This window comes from Panthera onca, chromosome Y (genome assembly GCF_046562875.1).
Source record: "Panthera onca isolate mPanOnc1 chromosome Y, mPanOnc1 haplotype 2, whole genome shotgun sequence".
In the NCBI taxonomy this organism is placed as follows: Eukaryota; Metazoa; Chordata; class Mammalia; order Carnivora; family Felidae; genus Panthera; species Panthera onca.
The window spans coordinates 25,026,605-25,050,041 of NC_138358.1; the positions used below are offsets into that span (position 1 = coordinate 25,026,605).

A 23,437-nucleotide genomic window follows, 5' to 3' on the forward strand; every position below is an offset into this window, starting at 1 on the left:
TTTTGGCTGAATTTGTATTAATTGGGTATGATCAGGAGGAGATTAGGGAAAGGTATGCCTTCTCAGTCCACGGATCTTGACTGACATTTCACACAGAAACTGTAGAGTGTTTTCTTGTTCATTGGAGGAAAATAGAAAGCAGTGTAAATGTATGTATGAAAATTGATTCTTGATTGAGGCATTGAAAATTCAAGTATTAAAAATCTTTTTCAGGCCAGGTTGTGTTTCAGAATTGTATGTGGAATTAAAGATACAAAGCCTGGGTCACACAAAGGACATTATGAAACCAAACTCCAGTGGCTCTTACAAGTCTGTAAGTGTTCCAGCTTTGAGTCTGATGAGCGTCCAGGTTTTGTAAAAACAGTTATTTAAAACACAAGGGTTTGAGGCACCTATTATGGTCAAATGAAAACTACAAAATGCGAGGTATCACTGATAAATTTAATAGTTGAATTCAATAGCTTTGACTGTTTGAAGTTCCGAAATCAACATAATTGATTTATGATGGAGAAAAAGATTCACCGTGGAGGGGCTGTCGGTTGTGCTAAAGTTGGATGTTGTAAGGAGCCTAGGGTGAAAACACAGCCAGGATATGGGCAGATGTTGTTATTTCTTGTCAGCAAAACCATCAGATTTTCTCCGCCCGCCTTCAAGGAACCCTGATTAAAGACTTCTTCAAGACAAATTAAAGTCTTCTTGCTGGGACATCGGGCACCCATCAGCTAGGTTAAGAATTTATGTCAGGATGGGGCGCCTGGGTGGCTCAGTCGGTTGAGCTTGCGACTTCGGCTCAGGTCATGATCTCACAGCTCGTGAGTTCGAGCCCGCGTCGGGCTCTGTGCTGACAGCTCGGAGCCTGGAGCCTGCTTCGGATTCTGTGTCTCCCTCTCTCTCTGCCCCTACCCTGTTAATAAATTACCACCATGCCACCTACCGTCCCGATATTGAGAAGAGGTGAATGATGCCCCTTAAAAACACAGGGCAAAGAAACAGTGGTTTGAATTCCCGGTTTTAGCAGTCCAGGGCTGAGCGCTCTACCCGTAAAACTGGGGTCTCCCCACAGTCCTACCAGCGAGGAATCAGTGCGTTTCATAGAAAGGCAATGGAAGATGGCTGCATTTTAACTGCAAATCAGAAATCTTAAACGTGGGTGGCTTCCAGTGTCACTTTATTGACAGGAAGACTTACCACTGTAATATAATATAATGCAGAAAACTACAGACAATTTCACAATGAATCTGGTCTATTCACAAATAATTCTGACAAAGTGCACATAAGCGGATCAAAAAAAAATGCAAAGTTACCAGCACCCCTGGTATCTTCTGTTTATTCCTCTAACGCATTTCACATTAGGCTGACTGTTTCAACCAACTCATGCAGGGAGATGGTGCACACTATTTATTCATTCGAGGTTATTTAAGCTTTATTCGTGCAACAGGGTGGATCACTACACAGATACTGTGGATGTTATTTTGGCTTCATCTTTTTCCCGCAGAAAAGCCTTTGCAAATCTGTAATTTTCAACAGGCTTTGACTCTGATTGAAATCTGTCTTAGTCTGGATTTCCCCAAAGGAGACCTTAATTCCAGCATGTAGGGGCTGACAGTTTATTTGGAGAGGCATTCCAAGAAGGACCGCCGGGGAAGGGAGAAGGTTCAGCACACAAGAACAGCTAGAAAAGGTTCTCACCATCCGTCCGTACATACAGCTTCTTCCAATTGAACACTCTCCCAACAACATTCAGAATCGTCCCACGGAGGGTTATTTAACCCCCAGGGGTTGTTTCGGGCAAGTTACCTCCCCTTGCTTGCTATTGGTGATTGCCTGGGGTAGATGGGGCTCCAGGGAGACCAGGTAGAAGGCCTTCCACACAAGAGACAAGTAATCCAAGACTGAGCAGAGTATCAGCCTTCCAGAACCCAAGCTGAGAGGGAACTCCTCCAGCACCAAGAGCTTGATTATAAGAACCAATGGAAGGCAGCCCTGTGCTGCATTTTTAAAAACGACCATTGACAATACAATCTTTGGCCTAGCTTACATAAACGTATGTGCCATCTGGCACCACTCAGATCCAGGAAAACATCCGTCTCTTCTAATGAGATGGCAGGTGTCCTCGGAAACCAGCCCACTCAACTCATTGTTTCCCTGCTTACCATGGTTCCCAGAAACTCGATGTCAACTTTTCAGCTACCCTCCAACAATTTCCATGTCCTTGACATTTTGTCTACCAACAGGGGTCTTATATATTGCCTCACATACATTTGGAAAAGAAACCTGGATTAGGAATAATAAATCAAAGGGCAAGAGGAAAAGAAACGATTCACTACGTGTTTTATGGGAGTCAAAAGAGTTGAGTCAAAACAGAAAGTAATTGTACGTTGTTCAAGACATGATACATTATGTTTATCTTAGACCCCACATGTCTTCATTGTACAGATGAGGAACCCAAGGCTCAGTGGGTCAAAACTACCTGCCCTAAAGTGTATCATTTGGTGAATGAGAGAACTAACACATGAATACAAGTCTTTCTGCTTCCATACGCTTCATGGTATGACCTACAAATACCAAAGGCAGTGAGTGGTATCAGATAATTCCTAATGATGGAGACATGTAAAATATGTGTGTAATAATACATTCTATACTGCTATTTCTACTTTCCTTCAGCTCTGGAATTATTGCTAAAATCACAGACCTAGTAGAGAATGAAAGATTCCATCTACGTTCCACATTTTATCTGCTCTAGAAATGTTTCTGGAGCTCATATATAATTGTAAGATGGCATACTACCCAGTTGTATCATTAACATCTTTTTTTTAAATTAAAAATGATCTTATTTTATTTTACATTTATTTACTTTTGACAGAGAGAGAGAGAGAGAGAGAGAGAGAGACAGGGCATGAGCAGGGGAAGGGCAGAGAGAGAGAAGGAGACACAGAATCTGAAGCAGGCTCCAGACTCCGAGCTGTCAGCACAGAGCCTGATGCGGGGCTTGAAATGTTGCACCTTGAGATTATGACCTGAACCAAAGTCAGACACTTAACTGACAGCCATCCAGGCACCCCATAAAACAGGTTTTGAACTTGGTAGACTTTCTGTACTTACCTCATACAAACATTTAGAAGTAATTGCAAGTGAATTAGAATATCAATCATTTCAATCTCCTATTATTTGTTTTGAAAAGCAGATTCATGATGGTGGAGTCAGAAGAAAGAATCCCTGAGAAACCACTGCTTCCCACCGACGTGCACCATTTGAACAAAGCTCAAGCCACAGGGCCTTCTTTCTCAAAACTGATCATTTCTAAATCCAACTATGGCCCCTCCTGTGCTTAACAAGGGGTATCAGTAGGTTTATATCTCATGAAGCAATTTTACGGGAGCCACCAAGTCACAATTTTCAGATAATAAATTTCCTCATTTTGGTTCGCATGGGCGTTACCATGCAAATAGCTGCCTCTGTGACCAGTTGGTGGGTTCCAAGGGACTTCTCTGTCTCAGTTGCTCAGGGCACATATGGTGACAAGTATTTATTCTGGACTCACATAAAGTTTATGTGAGAACACAGGCACGGAAAAAAAGTATTAAAGTCAGGGGTGATTTCCAATGTGGAATGAGAGAGAAAGGGCACACAGTGGTCATAACGGAACAGACTTGATCAGAATGGTGCCTATGTGAGAGCGCAGCTACACCCATACTACTGTACTCAGGAGGGAGAGCACTGGAATTAAATACATCTACAAATTCTTCATCTGGGCCCAGATTTCACAAAATTCAAAGAGGCGGATGAGTTCAAATTAGCAGCTGGAAACTTCAATAGAAAGCATGGACTATACATGTTTCCTGTTTTCAAACTGGATTGAGATGGGTCAAATGTGTTAATCTGCCCCAGTATAGTCGTATCTAAAAATAACAGTGGGAGAAATTTACACACCATCGATGCAACTCAGTTTGCTTGGGAAATGAAGCAGCCTAACGTGCTTCAGGTCCTCAATGACTTCTGAACAGCTGGCGAGGATTTAAAAATCACGAAAGGCACTTATTAGTAACAAGCTCAGGGTCAAACTTGATGGATTGGTGCAGCTTTGTGTTTTCAGTTTACAATCATTTCTGTGGTGAGGGAGAAGGGACACATGCCGAAAAATGGTGGTGAGTTCAGCACTGACTCACGGATGGAATGGAAAACAACCTCACACACAAGTCCAGAGCATGAAGTTGCTCACAGAAAAAACTGCTGTCTTATATTCCAGTGGAGATAGAGAAACACGCAATGACATTACTTCTCACACTGGCTATCATCAGTGTTTGATTTGTCACATTCAGTCCTATGGCTAGACGTGGGCCGTATGTGGGACTTACCCACAAACAGGACTTGCGGAATGAACCGGTAAGTTACATAATAAAGTACTAGGTCTTGGTTTCTGCTATCTATCCGCTGACTCTTCACCGCCTGGCACGGTGTTTGTGTCTGAGGCTTCTGAGTCCCCTCTCTCTTACTGAGCAGGTGGCACTGGGTCAACCAAGAAGAACACATCGTCACTTATTGTCTATATGGGCTTTTCTTCACCCATTTAATTAAAAAACTAGAGATTGCACTGAGATCTACAGGGGAAACTCTTCAGAAACATGTACCCACCACTGTCCTTTTCTGTGAAAAAAATTATCAAAATAGTTCTGCATACGTACCTTCTTATGTAGAAAATTATCTGTTCTTAGAAAGTTTTCAAATTTACTTCCATAGACTTACGTCATTCCTTCTAGAACATGTTTAATTTCCCCTATTGTTTCTTTATTTCACATTTTGGATTTATGCTATCAACAACTTTTAAATTATATTATTCATTTTACTCCTTTCCCAAAGAGTCAACACTTGGGTTTATTATTTGTTTTCTTTTTTTTTTTTTTTTCAGTTTATTTTTGAGAGACAGCATCAGCATAAGCTAGGGAGGGGCACAGAGGGATGGTGAGAGAGAATCCAGAGCAGGCTCCATGCTGTTAGTACAGACCCCACCTTGGGGCTGGAACTCATGACTGTGAGATCAGGACCTAAGCCAAAACCAAGAAGCTGATGCTCAACCGACTGAGCCACCCGGGAGCCCCTCATCTGTCTATTTTCTAATGCTTAATTTCATTTTACTTCTTTATCACTTTTTTTTCTTTTTTAAAATGCAGATTTTTTTCCAGTTTAGGGTTCACAGCAAAATTGAAGGAAAGCATTAGTTTTATCTTCAGTTAAGTTCAGTTGAATGCTCTTTTCTTTCCTATTCATGAATTACTGAAACTAATGAAATTTCTTCAAATAATATTTCAGCTATCCACAATAAAAATATTATTTCCTATAGATTTTGGATTTTAAGTTTCTATTTTCTCTTTTACTCTACACTTAACACTTGGTAATTGGTTTTATTTTACTTTCCAGGAGTTTTGTAAACTTTGTTACTGATTTCTCATTTTATTGTTTGTGAAGATAGTAGTGGTTATTATACCTACTCTCTGGAATCTTCTGTGTGTGTGTGTGTGTGTGTTTGTGTGCATGCATCTAAGTGTGAGAATCTTTTGTTTTGAATAGGTGGATAAATGTATCTCATTCACATTCATTGCTGTGACATACGTCAGCTATTTCTATATGTATATATTTTTTATTTTTGAGTTTTTGCTTCTAAAATTTTTTCATTATACACACACACACACACACACACACACACACACACACACACATATATATGTATATGTATGTTGAGTTTTGATAGTAGCAATAAAAAGGAAGGAGGTTCTGGAGGTATTTTCAGTAAAAAAAATTTTAAAAAGCTGACACTGTGCCCTTCTACTAATCAAAAAGAGCTAGAGACTAAGACTCAAACAGATTTAAGAAAACTTTAGAAACTATCTGGAAAGAATGCCAATTTGCATTTCTCTTTTGTGCTTGATATTCTATTTATTTTTTAACTATTTTTTAATGTTTTTTTATGTTTGAGAGAGAGAGAGAGAGAGAGAGAGAGAGAGCACAAACAGGGGAGAGGCAGAGAGAGAGGGAGACACAGAATCCAAAGCAGGTTCCAGGCTCTGAGCTGTCAGCACAGAGCCCGACGCGGGGCTTGAACCCACAAACTGCGAGATCATGACCTGAGCCGAAGTTGGATTCTTAACCAACTGAGCCACCCAGGCACCCCTTGATATTCTATTTAAAGGAAGATTAAAATAACGGTGAAACTCTGAAGAAGAGAGGAGTCACACTGGCTTTTGCTCTTGACAATAATTTGCAAAGACTTCAGAAAGAAATCATTTTTAAGAGAATCTTCAAATTCTTAGGAATAAACTTCATGTTTAAGGAGAAAAAGTTTGGAAATTTTGTTTCAAGTTGCTCATCACTAGGGGCACCTGGGTGGCTCAGTCGGTTGAGCATCCGACTTCAGCTCAAGTCCTGATCTCACAGTTCGTGCGTTCGAGCCCCTTGTCGGGCTCTGTGCTGACAGCTCAGAGCCTGGAGCCTGCTTCACATTCTGTACCTCCCTCTCTCTTTTCCCCTCCCCATTCATACTCTGTCTCTCTCAAAAATAAAATAAAAACATTAAAAATTAAAAAAAAATAATTTAAGTTGCTCATCACTATATCAAGATGGGCGTCATTGGCTTTTGAAGGAAACACTATTACTTTCTACCAGAGACAATTTGAAACATGCTACATTAAGAAATTCTGTACAAAAATTGTCTTTGACAGAACTGTTGTGTGACAGAATTGTTTCTTCTATCATGATGGCTCATCAACTGCTTTTGCTTTATCAGAGTCACAGTCCTTTACCATCAAATTATTCTGCCTAAATTCTTTTAAATTAAAATTCCCTAACCATAAAATTCATTTAGCATATCATTATGTTTTGCTGAACCCACTGCATTTAATTAACTTTTTATTTCCATTTTTTTTTAGGCACGTAAAAAAACAGAAGAAATGAATCTGAAGGACCATGCATTTAAGCTCACATATTTTTACAATCTTCCATTCTTACAGAAAACTTTTTCGGTAAGTTTCACCTTAACAGCTAAAAAAAAAAATTAACATTTCAGATACTCTTCTAGCTTGTGGATTGAAAATATTTAGTATGATCTTTGACACTGAATATGCATTTTAAAATGTTTACTGAAGGAGAAGTAGCTTTTATGTCATGAAAACGGCAACCAGCCCACTGCTAACAATAATTCATGGCATCCCAGGGCAGGCTGCTTGATTTCTCTGGCATAATCTTTCTCTACAGTAAGAGTTTCAGGCAATGGTTTCTGAGGTCTCTAATGGGTTGTGGAAGGGGAACAAATGATGAAACCCTATAATGTGCTTTATTTGCCATAAGGATTATCTTGGGAGAAGCTCTGAAAACCCAGGGGAAGTTGCCCTTCATAAAAGAAATTTACATGTATCAGGGGAATCTCCATACCCTCTCAGTGGTAGCAGGAACACAAGCATGACTCTAACTTTCTAGAAACTGTTATCAGCAGAGAAGACAAATAGTATCAACAGACAATAAGTAGCAAATGGGTGGAGAGATTGTTTCAGAGATATCTAAAGTTAAAAAAAACATTCTCCATTAATGCCATTTACCATTTGTATTATGATAATGGTGACTAACATTAAAATGGCAAGTTTATGATGTAGGCATGTATCATTCCAAAACCTGGCTAGCATTCAATGTGAAGTTATAGTTAAAATTTTAGCTTATTTATTATTGTTTTTATTTTGAAAGAGGGATAGAGAGCAAGCAGGGAAGGGGCAGAAAAAGGAGACAGAATATCCCAAGGAGGCTCCATGCTGTCAGCACAGAGCCCAATGTAGGGCTCAAACCCACAAACTGTGAGATCATGACCTGGGCCAAACTCAAGAGTTGGACGCTTAACCGACTAAGCCACCCAGGTGCCCCTATAGTTAAAATTTTAATAGCTAGAATCCAAAATGTTATGTGTTTCCAATATGCAGTCATGGAAAAAAGGGGAAAACTGACAACTTAGTTAAGAAAAATCATCTATTTTATTCTTCTCTAAGTTATTGATTATAAGAGGTCAAGCAAAAGTCTATGGACATATCCCCAAGTCCAGAGATGGGAAGGGATTCAGACCCCTCAGAAATTATTAAAATTTATTTGCTGGAATGATTCTCTAGTGTATAAAGAAAGATAAAAAGCTTCTGCACAGTGAAGGGAACCACAAAACTACAAGGCAACTGACGGAATGGGAGAAGATATTTGCAAATGACATTATCAGATAAAGGGTTAGTATCCAAAATCTATAAAGAACTTACAAAACTCAACCCCCCCCCCAAAACAAATAATCTAGTGAAGAAATAGAAGACATGAATAGATACTTTTCCAGAGAAGACATCCAGATGGCCAACAGAGACATGACAAGATGCTCAACATCACTCATCATCAGGGAAATACAAATCAAAACCACAATGAGATACCACCTCACACCTGTCAGAATGGTTAACAACTCAGGAAACAAGAGATGTTGGGGGGGATGTAGATAAAGGGGAACCCTTTTGCACTGTTGGTAGGAATGCAAACTGGTGCAGCTCTGGAAAACAGTATGGAGGTTCCTCAAAAAATTAAAAATAGATCTACCCTATGACCCAGCAATAGCACTGCTAGGAGTTTATCCAAAGGATACAAAAATGCTGATTCTAAGGGGCACAGGCACCCCAATGTTTATGGCAATGCTATCAACAGTAGTCAAAGTATGGAAAAAGCCCAAATGCCCGAAAGGGCCCATCGAATGATGAATGGATAAAGAAGATGCGGTATATATACACAATGGAATATTACTTGGCAGTGAAAAAGAAGGAAATCTTGCCATTTGCAAGAATGTGGATGGAACAAGAGGGTATTTTGCTAAGTGAGATAAGTCAGTCAGAGAAAGACAGATATATGATTTTACTCATATGTGGAATTTGAGAAACTCAACAGATGAACATAGGAGAAAGGAAGGAAAACCGAGATAAAACAGAGGGAGGCATACAATAAGAGACTCTTAAATACAGAGAATGAACTGAGGGTTGGTAGAGGGGACGTGGGTGGAGGGATGGGTTAAATGGGTGATGGGCATTAAGAGGACACTTGTTGGGATGAGCACTGGGTGTCATATGTAAGCAATGAATCACTGGGTTCTATTCCTGAAACCAAGACTACACTGTAGGTTAACCAACTTGAGTTTAAGTCAAAAAAAAAAAAAAAAAAAAAAAAAAAAGAATGAGATTTTAAAATGTGAATACCATGATTTTCTTCTTCAAGACAAAGGTCAAGATGTGGTAGGGGGGGTGTATGTCTTGGGTGTGCTCGTGTTACGGAATATGCTTGGGCCTCCCTGGATCCTAAGAAGAAACAAAAAAGCAAGTCTAACAAGTGTTAGACTAGAGAAAGAAGGTGTATGATTAGTAGGGAAAAGAGTCATCACACACAGTTTAAAGAAATCCCAAAGAAAAGAACTTGTAGTAATTCTTGGCAGAAAGGATAAAAATACTGAGATGTTTTAAGGTTTGTTCATATAGGTTATAAAAAAAAATGTTTTCTTTCATGAAATGTGGTTTTCTAACCAGGACACATTCATAATTTAAGATCAATTCCACGCTTTGCTTCATTTAAAAAATTAATTAAAAAGAAATAGGTCTCAAAAGAGAGTTGCCTGTGAGCTGTAAATCTCAGAACTGGTAGACTGTATGACCTGGAGTTTAACAGCATCACTCTCACAGGCATGTTCTCAATGATTTTTAACTTGCCCAAAGCATCCACATCTCTAAGTGTCTAGAGCCTTTATTCTGAGTATTTATTTATTCTAGAGCATTTATTCTGAGTATACTGAAGAACTATAAAAGGTAACATTAGATTGGTATCATTAAAACATGACGAACTGAGGGCATAGAGCATGTTACACTTCTGAGATAAAATGAAACAATGGGCACTGCAACATTGAAAGGGCAACTTACGCATTAAGTTGAAAAATGTATAACTAAAAAAAATTTTTTTAATGTTTATTTAGTTTTGAGAGAGAGAGGCAGAGTGCAAGCAGGGGAGGAACAGAGAGAGAGGGAGACACAGAATCCAAAGCGGGGTCCAGACTCCGAGGTGTCAGCACAGAGCCCGATGCAGGGCTTGAACTCACGGATCGCGAGTTCAGACCTGAGCCGAAGTTGGGTGCTTAACCAACTGAGAAACCCAGGTGCCCCTGGTTGAATTTTTAAATACAGCAGAAACTCAGTTTGAAAACCAAAGCACATCTGATTTATAATAACGAGACTCTCATCAGAGAGACAAGCATTTGTGGGTTTTAAGGAGTCAGCTTCAAGAAAAGCAAAGCCTTTTTCCTTTTTTTTTTTTTTTTTTAATACCAAGAGCAGAGTTTACGGAAAGATTGTTGATGGTATCAGAATTGTATTTCCTACGAAAAGAAGTAGGTGTTTGACCTTAATGGACTAAAGTAATCTCGCTAGAATGTGTGGTCCTTGGGTATTTGGTTGACGTCCCTGCTGGTCTTCCCATCATCCTGCTACACAATTTACAGGTATGCCCACACACGTCTTTCCTCCTTCCTCAACATGCTTGCCTTCTAAATCCATTTATAACTTCATTCTCACTTCCAGATCCATATTTCAATCTACCAACAAGGTGTCTCTACTCGCTGGCCAACAGATGTCTCACACTCCTTGTATCCTACATCTGACTGACTCCTTCACTGCCAGCCCCTGCATCATACATACATGTCAACCCTCTTCTGTTCCTTACTTGGGTCAGACTCAGGGAAGGAGACATTCCTTTAGTCTTCTGATAACCTGTGGCCTTAATCATGGACTTGTAAGTCATTCTATAACATTCTATAACAAAGTTAAACAGTCTCCAAGTCCTGTTAATCAGACCTAAACGTGTACGGATGCATGTATTTGCAGAGTTTGCACGGGATGTCTCTTTCTGTCCTCTGGTGCCCATGCACACAGGGCACTTGTAGTTGTGACCTCTCTGCTGTCCAGCCTAGCCAGGTCGTCCGCCTCTTTCTCTACCGCATCCTCCAGACTGTCCATAAAACAGCCACGCTAGAGTGCAAATCTGACTGCAATTCTCTGGTTTACTGTTCTTCCACTGTTGCCGACTGGCAATAAAGATCAAGTCCACGTGGATTTTTATGGCACAGCCTATGTTTCACGAACTGGCCTATCAAACTACCTCTCTAGTTTGCCGTGTGCCTGCCTGTATGTTTTGTGCCACAGACACACATAATTATCACTAAGTTTCTAGTGCTAGAGAAATGCCCATGAGTAATATAGCTATGTCTCCTGCCACCTTAAAAACCATTTCCCTGGCCAACTATTTATATTTAAGGATTGGCTCCAATCCATTAAAAAAATGGTTTTAATGTTTATTTGTTTTTGAGAGAGAGAGAGAGAGAGAGAGCACGCATGAATAGGTGAGGGGCAAAGAGAGGGAGACACAGCATCCGAAGTGGGCTCCAGGCTCTGAGCTGTCAGCACAGAGCCCGACACGGGACTCAAACCCATGAACCATGAGATCATGACCTGAGCCAAAGTCAGATGCTCAACCGACTGAGCCACTCAGGCGCCCCTCAAAACCATTTCTGAAGTAAACTTGTCTGTGACTATGTATCCCCACATGTTTTTCTCTTCACCTTAAACATATGTGCATGGAGCGCAATGATCGCTTTGGTTTTATTTGTTTTCATATGAGTCACCCCACGGAAGACTATGGTGGGGTTATATGGAGGAGGACCTTTCACTTTTCATATTACTTTTATTTTGTGTGTGCCAAGCACAATGCCTACTATATTCTGAGAGAATAAAAAGGGACGTTGCATTCACATATTATCTGGGTTTTTGTCTCTCACTCTGAACTAACATCAGATCCAAAAAAAGTGACCTCAAGCTCTGTCTTACTGGTAATGGACGTATCTTTAATCACTGAAGTTATTTTTGTCAATGAAAGCTAGCACTCTGTATTCGCACCTCCTCTGGTCTTACGTCAGGTCAAGACACCAGATGTGATAAACAAGCCATTTGGAAGATTTCCTGTGGCTTCTGCGGGTCCAAGGATTCCAAATGTGACAGTGGGGAACTCACGTTGAATCTGCACCTAGACTTCGTAAGTGGGTCACGGTGGTCAAGGCATCAATGATGAAGACCCAGGAGTTTTAAGAGACCTGGGTTTCCAAAACATCACTAATGATGACAAGGGGCTACCCTATTTCCTGAGAGCTGCACATAAAAGGGATTTCGAGAGGTTCAAATGCATTCATTGCTTCTCAGCTTCTGTGTGGAAAGGAAATCACAGGCACACACTGTTTGTTCATCTTCTCAGATGTCTTCTTGTGATGAGGTCATGGCCTGCAGACAATGCTCTACCCAACATCGCGTAACAAAGAAGGCCAGGGAAGCAACTGCTCGTTCAAAATGAGAAACCATAGTGTCTCCGTGAAGAGTGCCATCATCACCAAATTCAGAGTCCCGGCATGTTTGCTTTGGCTTCCTCTGGTTTCCCCCAACACAGTGGAAGGAGAGGAGCCTAATTAAAGGTAACAAATGCATACACAAATCTAGCTGTGATGACTTCAATAAATAGGTGAGGATAATCAAGCCTGGACAGAGAACTCGCTTTCCAAGTCTGGAATTTGTGATGAGAAGTTCCTCTCATCACTACCCAACGCATATTCATTTTTCATGACTCTCAAGTTTACAAGACAATTGCTTCTTGACGCCATTTCCTGCCCAGACTAACAGTGCAGAAATCATGATAGCATCCACACAGGGGAAAAAAGGGTACAGTTAATAAGGTACGGAGTAATTATCCAGCTATGAGAAGCAGTGTGTAAATGTTTAGGTTGGCAAAATTCCAGGGAACAATGATTTGGCCGCCGAAATAATTCTATCCTAACAGTTTAAGCATATGTACAAGGTGGTGGGGGGCATCCTTCTGTTTACTTTTGCTTTAACCACCTTCTGAGAAAAATACATTAAGTGATAGTTTAAAACACACCCTGCCCTTGAATCTCTGGTGCAGGAGACTGGGTAAATTACCTTGGACACTCTGTGATCATGGCACGTGACCGCACTGGTCCACGTAGAGATCCTCTGTCCTTCACGATGTGCTCCCTTTCACCTGTATCCCCTTCCTGTCTCATCGGCAACTATGTAACATGTGCCCTATGAGCTATTTGCTCACCACTTTTTATGACATATTTTCATAGTGTTTCACGTTTATGTAAACAACATTTATCTATATCCCTTTCTATGTGCTCATTTTCACACCAAGCTGTGCTTTTACATTCTGTTCATTTTGCGATGCTATTTACTTCCCTATTGCTGCGTAACCAACTACCACAAATTTAGAGACTTAAAACAATAATCCCAACCTCTCTGCTCCATGTGCCCAGCCAGAGGGTGGTAGCTCCTTTTCTGAAACTGGAACCTCTAGGTTACTATTCTGCATTTTCAGCTCTGCCCTGAATTCCACCACCACAAGGAACCAGATTCGACCAACAACCTCAGGGAGCTTAGAAGCAGATCCTGCCCCAGCCACCCTTCCAGACGAGATGGGAGCACCAGCTGACACCTCAACAGAAGCCATGTGAGACCCTAGCAGGGGACTCGGCTAAGTCACGCCCACGCTCTGGCCCCATGGGAACTGCAAGACCGCATATGTGTTTTATGCTGTTCTGTCTGTTACACAATGATAGGTAACTCATGCAATTCCCAATAATGGCTCGAGCCTCCTCACAAAGTTGACCCTCTGCTCCCGAGATAACCTGGTGGATCAAAAGCAAAGAGGCACACAGCTTCCCTTGTTCTTTGCTGCTTCCTGAAACCCCAAGCTCCATGAGACGAAAGCAGAATCCTCCTGGCCTTGATATCAACCTTTACAGCCCTAGGTTCACAAAGTCGAACTATTCTGACTCAAATCCTTGATCCAAACCAGTGACCCTGAGCAACCCACTGCCATCGTCTACACAGTGATTATGATAGAACCCATCCCATGTTTATACAGACAAGATGCAATGAGGTCATTCATGAACATCTGCAAGGCATCATCACCCAGAACTTACCAAGTGCTCACAAAACATTAGCCAGAGAATTACTGCTGCTGAGTGAAATTTAATGATAGACTTGTATGCTACAGAGACTACTAGGTTCTTAGTGGATGGATGGAAAAGGCAAAATGAATAATTAATACCAATTAGCAGAGATCCCTGAAGGAAAATGAAGGAACCTATCAAGCCATTCCATGTTTGGACACAAAGGGTGCCTGGACTTTTTGTTTCCTCTTGACTTCTTGATTTCAGATCGATCTGAATATTCGGTGTCCTCATGTTTAATATTAGATATCTACAGCATCGAGCCTCATCAACCAGAAGGAACACTCTCCTGCGTGCCAGAAGGAAAGGGGCCCCTTACACAGAGACACAAATTTCACTTTGAACCCTATCAGCCCCTTCATGTCACTCCAGCAGAGAAGGTTTATCTTGTTGCCAAAGTTTAAAACTGAAAACACATCACCTGTAAGCAGGAATATGGCTAACTGAAATTCCTCCCTGAGTCATGCAAATTTACAACGGTGTTTATTCACACAAAAGGAGCTGCATACGTCACCCTTTTGAGCAGAATAACTGTGGACAGGAATGACCATCTTTTCTCTTTCTCAAATCCTGGAGGCAAGAAGCACCTTTCCTCTTTTCCAACAGTAGCCACTTCTCATTATCCTGATTTCTGGGTCTGACTAGCTCACCCTGCGTTTGCAATAAACACACATTTTCATGAGGTGCCCATTCTCTAATCTCTCCAGGGATCATGCCTGAAGGCCTTCTTCCTCCAATAAAACCACAATGCAGTCTTTTCTAATAGGCACTTTCAAACAGGATAATAAATGTCTGACATAACAAGACTGACCTTGTCACAAAGTATGATGACGGCAGAAACTTACAAAGGTGATTTTCCGTTTTGGAATTTATGAGGAACAGCACAGGAGGGAAAAGAGCCTTTTCCATGGTGCAGCACACTACAAAGATGGGAGGTGTGGACAGATCCAAGGGCAAACAGAGCAGGGTATTCTCCTACAGAGTGATAATGGCATCATGTAGGGAATAGATAACTACGATTTGGGCCCCATCGAGTTTTGGAAATAAAGGTTTGCTGGAACACAGGCACACCTGTTGTGTATTGTTTTTACAAATTACGTATCTCCGGGTGCCTATGTGCTCAGACAGCAGAGTTGGGTGGCTGAAATAGAGACTGTACAGACAGAACTAGACCCTGTCCCCGGCCTTAGTGGTGCTCTCCAAACGACGGCTATTTCTCCATCCCTTAGGCAGATAATTTATAAAAAGCAAATTAGGAGAACTACAGACCAATTTCCCTGATGAACATGGATGTAAAAATCCTCAATGAGATATTAGCCAACCGGATCCAACAACACATTAAAAAAATTATTCACCACAACCAAGTAGGATTTATACATGGGATGCAGGGCTGGTTCAATATCTGCAAAACAATTAACATGATTCATCACATCAATAAAAGAAAAGGACAAGAACCATATGATCCTCTCAATAGATGCAGAGAAAGCATTTGACAAAATACAGCATCCTTTCTTGACAAAAACCCTCAAGAAAGTAGGGATAGAAGGAGCATACCTTGAGATGATAAAAGTCATATATGAGTGACCCAATGCTAATATCCTCCATGGGGAAAAACTGACAGTTTTCGCCCTAAGGTCAGGAACAAGACAAGGATGTCCACTCTCACCACTGTTATTCAACATAGTATTGGAAGTCTTAGCCTCTGCAATCAGACAACACAAAGAAATAAAAGGCATCCAAATCGGCCAGGAGGTCAAACTTTCACTCTTTGCAGATGGCATGATAGTCTATATGGAAAACCCAAAAGATTCCACCAAAAAACTGCTAAAATTGGTTCATGAATTCAGCAAAGTTGCAGGATATAAAATCAATGCGCAGAAACTAGTTGCATTCCTATACACCAACAATGAAGTGACAGAAAGAGAAATCAAGAAATCGATCCCATTTACAGTTGCACAAAAAAACATAAAATACCTAGGAATAAATCTAACCAAAGAGGTGAAAAATCTATATGCTGAAAACTATAGAAAGCTTATGAAACAAATTGAAGAAGACACAAAGAAATGGAAAAAGATTCCATGCTCCTGGATCGGAAGAACAAATATTGTGAAAATGTCGATCCTACCCAAAGCGATCTACATATTCAATGCGATCCCTATCAAAGTAACACCAGCATTCTTCACAGAGCTAGAACAAATAATCCTAAAATTTGTATGGAACCAGAAAAGACCCCGAATAGCTAAAGCAATCTTGAAAAAGAAATCCAAAGAGGAGGCATCACAATCCTAGACTTCAAGCTATACTACAAAGCTGTAATCATCAAGACAGTATGGTACTGGCACAAGAACAGACACTCAGATCAATGCAACAGAATAGAAAACCCAAAAATGTACCCACAAACGTATGGCCAACTAATCTTTGACAAAGCAGGAAAGAATATCCAATGGAATGAAGACAGTCTCTTCAGCAAGAGGTGCTGGGAAAACTGGATAGTGACATGCAGAAGAATGAACCTGGACCACTTTCTTACCCCATACACAAAAATAAGCTCAAAATGGATGAAAGACCTCAATGTAAGACAGGAAGCCATCAAAATCCTCGAGGAGAAAGCAGGCAAAACCTTTTTGATCTTGGCTACAGCAACTTCTTACTCAACACGTCTCCGGAGGCAAGGGAAACAAAAGCAAAAATAAACTACTGGGACCTCATCAAAATAAAAAGCTTCTGGGGGTGCCTAGGTGGCTCAGTCAGTTAGGTGTCCGACTTTGGCTCAGGTCATGATCTCACGGTTTGTGAGTTTGAGCCCTGCATTGGGCTCTGTGCTGAGAGCTCACAGCCTGGAGCCTGCTTCGAATTCTGTGTCTCCCTCTCTCTCTCTGCTCCTCCTCCACTCATGCTCTCTCTCTCTCTCTCACCTTCAAAAATAAATAAAAACATTAAAAAAATTAAAATTCTGCACAGTGAAGGAAACAATCAGCAAAAGTAAAAGGCAACTGACAGAATGGGAGAAGATATTTGCAAATGACATATCAGATAAAGGGTTAGTATCCAAAATCTATAAAGAACTTCTCAAACTCAGTACCCAAAAAACAAATAATCCAGTGAAGAAATAGGCAAAAGACATGAATAGACACTTCTCCAAAGAAGACATCCAGACGGCCAACTGACACATGAAAAAATGCTCCACATCACTCATCATCAGGGAAATACAAATCAAAACCACAATGAGATACCACCTCACACCTGTCAGAATGGCTCACATTAACATCTCAGGCAACAACAGGTGTTGGCAAGGATGCGGAGAAAGAGGATCTCTTTTGCATTGTTGGTGGGAATGCAAGCTGGTGCAGCCACTCTGGAAAACAGTATGGAGGTTCTTCAAAAAACTAAAAATAGAACTACCCTACGACCCAGCGATTGCACTACTAGGCATCTATCCATGGGATACAGGTGTGCTGTTTCGAAGGGACACAGGCACCCCCATGTTTATAGCAGCACTATCAACAATAGCCAAAGTATGGAAAGAGCCCGAATGTCCATCGATGGATGAATGGATAAAGAAGATGTGGTATATATATACAATGGAGTATTACTCTGCAATCAAAAAGAAAGAAATCTTGCCATTTGCAACTATGTGGATGAAACTGGAGGGTATTATGCTAAGTGAAATGAGTCAGAGAAAGACCAAAATCATATGACTTCACTCACATGAGGACTTTAAGAGACAAAACAGATGAACATAAGGGAAGGGAAACAAAAATAATATAAAACCAGGGAGGGGGACAAAAGAGAAGAGACTCTTAAATATGGAGAAGAAACTGATGGTTACGGGAGGGGTTGTAGGAGGGGGCATGGGCTAAATGGGTAAGGGGCATTAAGGAATCTACTCCTGAAATCATTGTCTCACTATATGCTAACTAATTTGGATGTAACTTTTAAAAAATAAAAAATAAGATAAACAAAACAAAACAAATTATGTTTCTGTACCTTTCATAGTGGGTGTTATTTCAGAGAAAAAGAAACATAGGAAGAGACGCCCCTGGTCAGTGTGCTTCTGTACCTAACAAGTACTTATTTTCTATAGAATATTTACTAAATGGAGGCTTAGCTGAGAATTTCCCAGTATTTTGTTTAATATATTATTAAACCGTCAGGATATACATATATATATAAAGCATGAAACCATCAGGATAGATGTACGTTAAAGTTTCTGATAATTTTTTTGGAGAAAAAGTTATTTCAAACAGGATCCCAAAGTAAAAAAGTCGGATAACTGACTATTTATATCTTTAGGTGAACCAGATCCCGAGAATGGGATCAGGGTCAGACTATCCTGAGTTTAAACCATGACTTTAAATAATAAAGTACAATTGAAGTAGAATAGAGGTTGCTGTGTTGTTGGAAGAAGGGAACGTTGAAATGTAAAAATTAGGAAATCACCATAAAATAAATGGGAAAGAAAGAAATCCTGCTAAGTCTGTGTCAGGCATCGGATATGACTTTTATGTTTTTCACTGTGGGGCCACAGAAGCTGGGGCGAGTCACCGGTCCCTTTAAAAACAGCTCTGTGCAAAATCAGTGGCATGGCAACTCTAACCCACTCGGGCTCTTTATTGGTTCCCCTGTGTGACCGTGTCTCAGCGGGGACACCCAGAAGGCCACCCTGTCATTGGCACACCTCCTGCCCGTGTCTCCAAGCCACCTCTCGCCTGCTGGACTGAATGCAGCTGTTCATCCCTACCTGGTGTGTGTCCGGTCCCCCCTGCCGTGTCGCCCACTACGTCTGGTCCCACCTGCACACCTCTGGTGACACGCATTTGCATGACCTTCGTGTTCGCGGCAAATGAAAGGGCACTTCTCCAGCACCTCCATTCAAACGCTCAAAGAGCTCTATGAAGAAGTGCCAGGGCTGAGGACACAGAGTGTATTCAGAGTGTCTGGCCGGTGAAAATGCAGAGGTCTAGAGTTCCCTTTCCAATGAGATGCTGGTCTGAGGCTGCTGGCTGGGGAGTCGGGGAGTCAATGTGGGGGATTCTCTCGAGCTTGGCACTACCCCTGCCCCAGTAGGGAGCCAACATGACCCCCCGGGCAGGTGACGCCATCTCTGTCCCACTGGAGGAACTCCAGATGGACAAAACAAATGTCCTTCTATTAACTATCCATTTGGATGATTGAGTTGCAACAAAGAGGTGGCTATGTGAGCAAGGCCAGACGTATCGATCAGGAACCCCACTTCTCGTGTGAAAGATCCCAGTGTTTGCACTTACCAGAACGTGTCTGAATGAGCACGTCGAGGATGAAGACATTAATCTTGGCTTCGGTCTTGCATATGTAAAATTGCTCTAGGAATGAATAGGCTGGGCTGTTTGTGTGCCAGGCCCTTCAAACGGGATGAAGACACAAAACATCATTGTTGGCTACACACAGGAGGGGCCCAGCTTGCAAAACTTTCCAAAGACGAGGGGAAGAGAACTCTGCCGATGCCAGGATACCTGAAAAATAGCAAAAGGAAAAAGATTTAGCAGCCATTTACGCCTATTCGGTCTTTGGTTAAGGACCAAGATTTGTGCAAGAGTCTTTTCCTTCAAATGGAAGTTTACCTCTTTAAATGGTCCCTCGGAAGAACACTTCTCAAATCAGCAGAGAATCTGCTGATGGGAACCATTTGCAATTTGGAGGCAACACCCTTCGCCAGAAATATTGAAGAAGTAAAAACCAAAGTAACAGTAACACATAAACACACACATACACACACACCCCAGCCGCTGCTCGTTAAAAAATGAAAAACTTCAATGAAACGTTGATGACCCATTTATCCCATCAACAATCAAGCTTGGCAGGTTGCTAATTAGAACAACATAAAGCAGGTTCTGTCTCATCCAACGTTTACATTTAAGAGCATGTTCAAGCTGCAGGGATTCGATTCTACAAAATGCACTGGCAAGTAGGTTTGTCTGAGCATGGCCTCTCCCATGCCCAATCTTAGGCAAATCTGGTTTGATTTATGAGGACTCTGAAGAGACCATATTCAGGGCCCGCCAAGTGTTTCCCTCTGTTGTATGTCGCACAGAACTTGCTGCTCTGGGGCGACCTCACTCACAATCCTGGGAGGCATTCTCCAATGTTGAGGTGGGTGACAGCAATTTGGCTGTTCTGTGTATGCTCCCTTTCTTTTCTCTTTTCCATCAGAAAAAGGAGAATCACTTTTTACTCAGAACTAAAATGTCTTTTTCTCTAAAGAAAATGTCTGTATCCCTTCCGCCTGTCCATAACAATTATATCTCCTTAAAATTACACTTTTTCTGGCCTTTACTTCCAGAAATACCAAACACATAGAGGTTAATATGAAATAAATAATCAAGACACAGAAACACATGCAAATCATCTTCCTATGATTCATCTTATTCCAGGAGAAATTCTCTAACGAGATTCAGAGGCTCCTTTGTGAACAGGGGTCTCCATTAGGAAAGGTTTACTTTTCCACCCTCTGACAAAGCTTCCTAATTCAAAAACTGATTCCCTGGGATGAAGTTTCATGGGAGGTTTCGACAAGAATCAGCTTATGAAACACAGTTCAGGTGTTATAAGCTGTTGTTGCAACCAAGAGGCCAAGAAGCAAATAAGAGTGATTTCTCTACTGGGACAATGGGACAGATAAGACGATGTATGATAATTATGCAAACAGTGCATAGGGACTCAGCAACAGCCACACTACAGTGTTGTGTTTCCTGGATCTTGGACACTTCGCCGCGTTCACACAGAGGAACTTCTATGTCAGAGAACCATTTCACGCTGTAAGGAGAGGAGTTCTGTTTTAAAGAACCATACGTACGACAGGAGCCCTGTGTGAAGTGATAATATCTGTACGTAGCTACGGTCTTGAACTCATCTCTCCTTTCCTCTTGTAGCAGGGAGATGTGAGCAATGAACCATAGTCAACCCATTCTGTTCTTGGGAGCCTTTCAAGCCACCAAAAATATAAGCTTCTTTGTCCCAAAGTAAACAAGTAATCCTATGCACAGAAGAAAATTGCACACTGTTGCGTATCAACAAACTTAATAGTCAGAGTCAGATTAAGAAACAAAAGAAAAGAAAAGAAAACACCTAAGGACACACAGGGGAAAAAGAATCCAAATGGTACATCTGGGAGCAGAGGACTACAAAGAAAGATGCAGATTCCATTCTGTGATGGGTTTGGGCGGTCCCTGCGGCCTCAGGAAAGCTCTCTCCAAATCTGTCTCTGACAATATGCCTAGAATTTCATGCTCAGGTGTCCATGCATGGGGATCGGAGTCTTTCACTGCACTGTTCTCTCGGAGGTAGTTCTGCCACTTTTGGGACACAGTGGCTTCTGATAGAAGCAGTAGAAAATGTGAGTGTCCTCTGTGTAGAAGTTTAAAGGCTGTTGTGCAAACAACAGATTCCTGGTGGCTCTCAGGCGGTGGGTCCTGTTCAGGAGATCTTTGTCTACAAATCTGGTACTGGGAGAACTGAGGCTGGGGACAACCAGAGGCAGCCACCGTCAAAGAGATCATGGAGTGGCCGAGAGAAGCCAGCTTCTTGATGACATGCTGGCCACCGGGAGAATGTACAGAACCAGAGTTTCGAGATCAGACACGGCAAAGCTCATGACTTTCCCTATGCCTTGAAGAGGTGTTTCTACTTCTTCTTCTTTTTTTTAATGTTTATTTATTTCTGAGTCAGAGAGAGACAGAGCATGAGTGGGGGAGGGGCAGAGAGAGAGGGAGACACAGAATCCAAAGCAGGCTCCAGGCTCTGAGCCGACAGCACAGAGCCCGACGCGGGGCTCAAACTCACAAACCGTGAGATCATGACCTGAGCTGAAGTTGGACGCTTAACTGACTGAGCCACCCAGGCACCCCACAATCCTTTGGGTTTTTAATAAACAAGCAAATGTTCTACAGTGCTGCTGGGTTTCCTGCACATGCATGCTTTTCTTCCTTTTTCAAGGAAGTATGATGCCTCTAGCTTTGCTCTTTTTGAAGATTGCGGAGGCTATTTGTATTTGTTGCAGTTTTGTTTTAGGGTTTTTCTCTCTGTAAAGTAAATACCATTGGAATTTTGATAGAAATTCCATTGAATCTATAGATTGCTTTTGAACTATGAACAGTTTAACAGGATTAACATTCCAATTCAGGAACCTGGAATATCTTTCCATTTATTTATGTGTGCAATGTCTTTCATTAATATCTCACAGTTTTCAGTGTTTACTATTTACAATATGGGTTAAATTTATTTTTTGTAAATCTTTTTTATTTAATACTTTTAAAAGTTTAATATTTTTTTTAATGTTCATTTATTTTTGAGAGAGAGAGTATGCGAGCAGGGGAGGGACAGAGAGAGAGGGAGACACAGAATCCAAAGCAGGCTCCAGGCTCTGAGCTGTCAGCACAGAGCCCGATGTGGGGCCAGGACCCATGAACCGTGAGATCATGACCTGAGCTGAAGTCGGTCGCTCAACCGACTGAGCCACCCAGGCACCCCAAGGTGTTTCTACTTCTACATCCTGGCTACTTTGGGATGGAATCCTCATTTATTTTGCATGACAAACAGGAACATCTTTGTTTCCATTGAAAAAGACTCACCTAATATGTTAGATTCAAAAAGGAATTTACTTTGTTGGGGCATAGTTGGATTTTATTACCCTAATTAAGAATTTATTAGCTTTGTGAACTCCAATGCTTCAAGGTGGCATACTGAAGGCTTTTAAAAACTGGATTTTAAAATTCATAGTGAAGTCAGTTGGCCCAATTAATTAAATGAGAGTGAAAAAATATTTTTGTTAATGCACAGTTAAATGCCTTTACCCAAAGCCTGACATGAAAAATAGTCTTTGGCAACATGCCCATGTCACTGTAGCAGGAAGCTGAATGGGGCTGAGGGCAGTAGTCAGTCCTCCCGCATTCACAAGAAGGACACATTCTTCCATTACTGACAATAAGGACGGCAGACCCGGTGACAACTTCCCCATCATCCACCCCTAAGCCATAAAAAAGGAAACTGGAAATTCAAGGGAATTTGGTTACAACAGTAAATGTTTGCTTATAACGGGTCGTCAACCTAACAGACAGCTCATGGCATCAGGTAGAGAGCAAAGTACTTCTGATATTTCATCTTATGTGAGGGTGATCCCCCAAAATCCAGGGGTTGAGGAATGACAGACACGTTCCTTCTTAGCTACATGCTTGCTGACTTTCAGAACTTGACTTCTTTTCCTACCATTTGAGCATGGCCACATGTGTTGAAAAGCTCTTGGGAGCCTTGCCTATGTCCCTGAGAGTTTGAGGGTCTACCATGAACACGGCGAGT

The 23,437-nt window shown here is 41.4% G+C and overlaps 1 long non-coding RNA gene across 5 annotated transcripts in view; it reads right to left on the bottom strand.

The window, feature by feature from the left end:
* The window catches only part of LOC145714898 (uncharacterized), a 516,405-nt gene that overhangs the window by 188,853 nt on the left and 304,115 nt on the right, over window positions 1-23,437 (bottom strand). For all 5 annotated transcript variants that reach the window (XR_014137034.1, XR_014137036.1, XR_014137037.1 and 2 more), the window contains one exon: window positions 19,375-19,599. This is a non-coding gene — a long non-coding RNA (uncharacterized LOC145714898). The remainder of the gene's footprint in view (window positions 1-19,374; window positions 19,600-23,437) is intronic.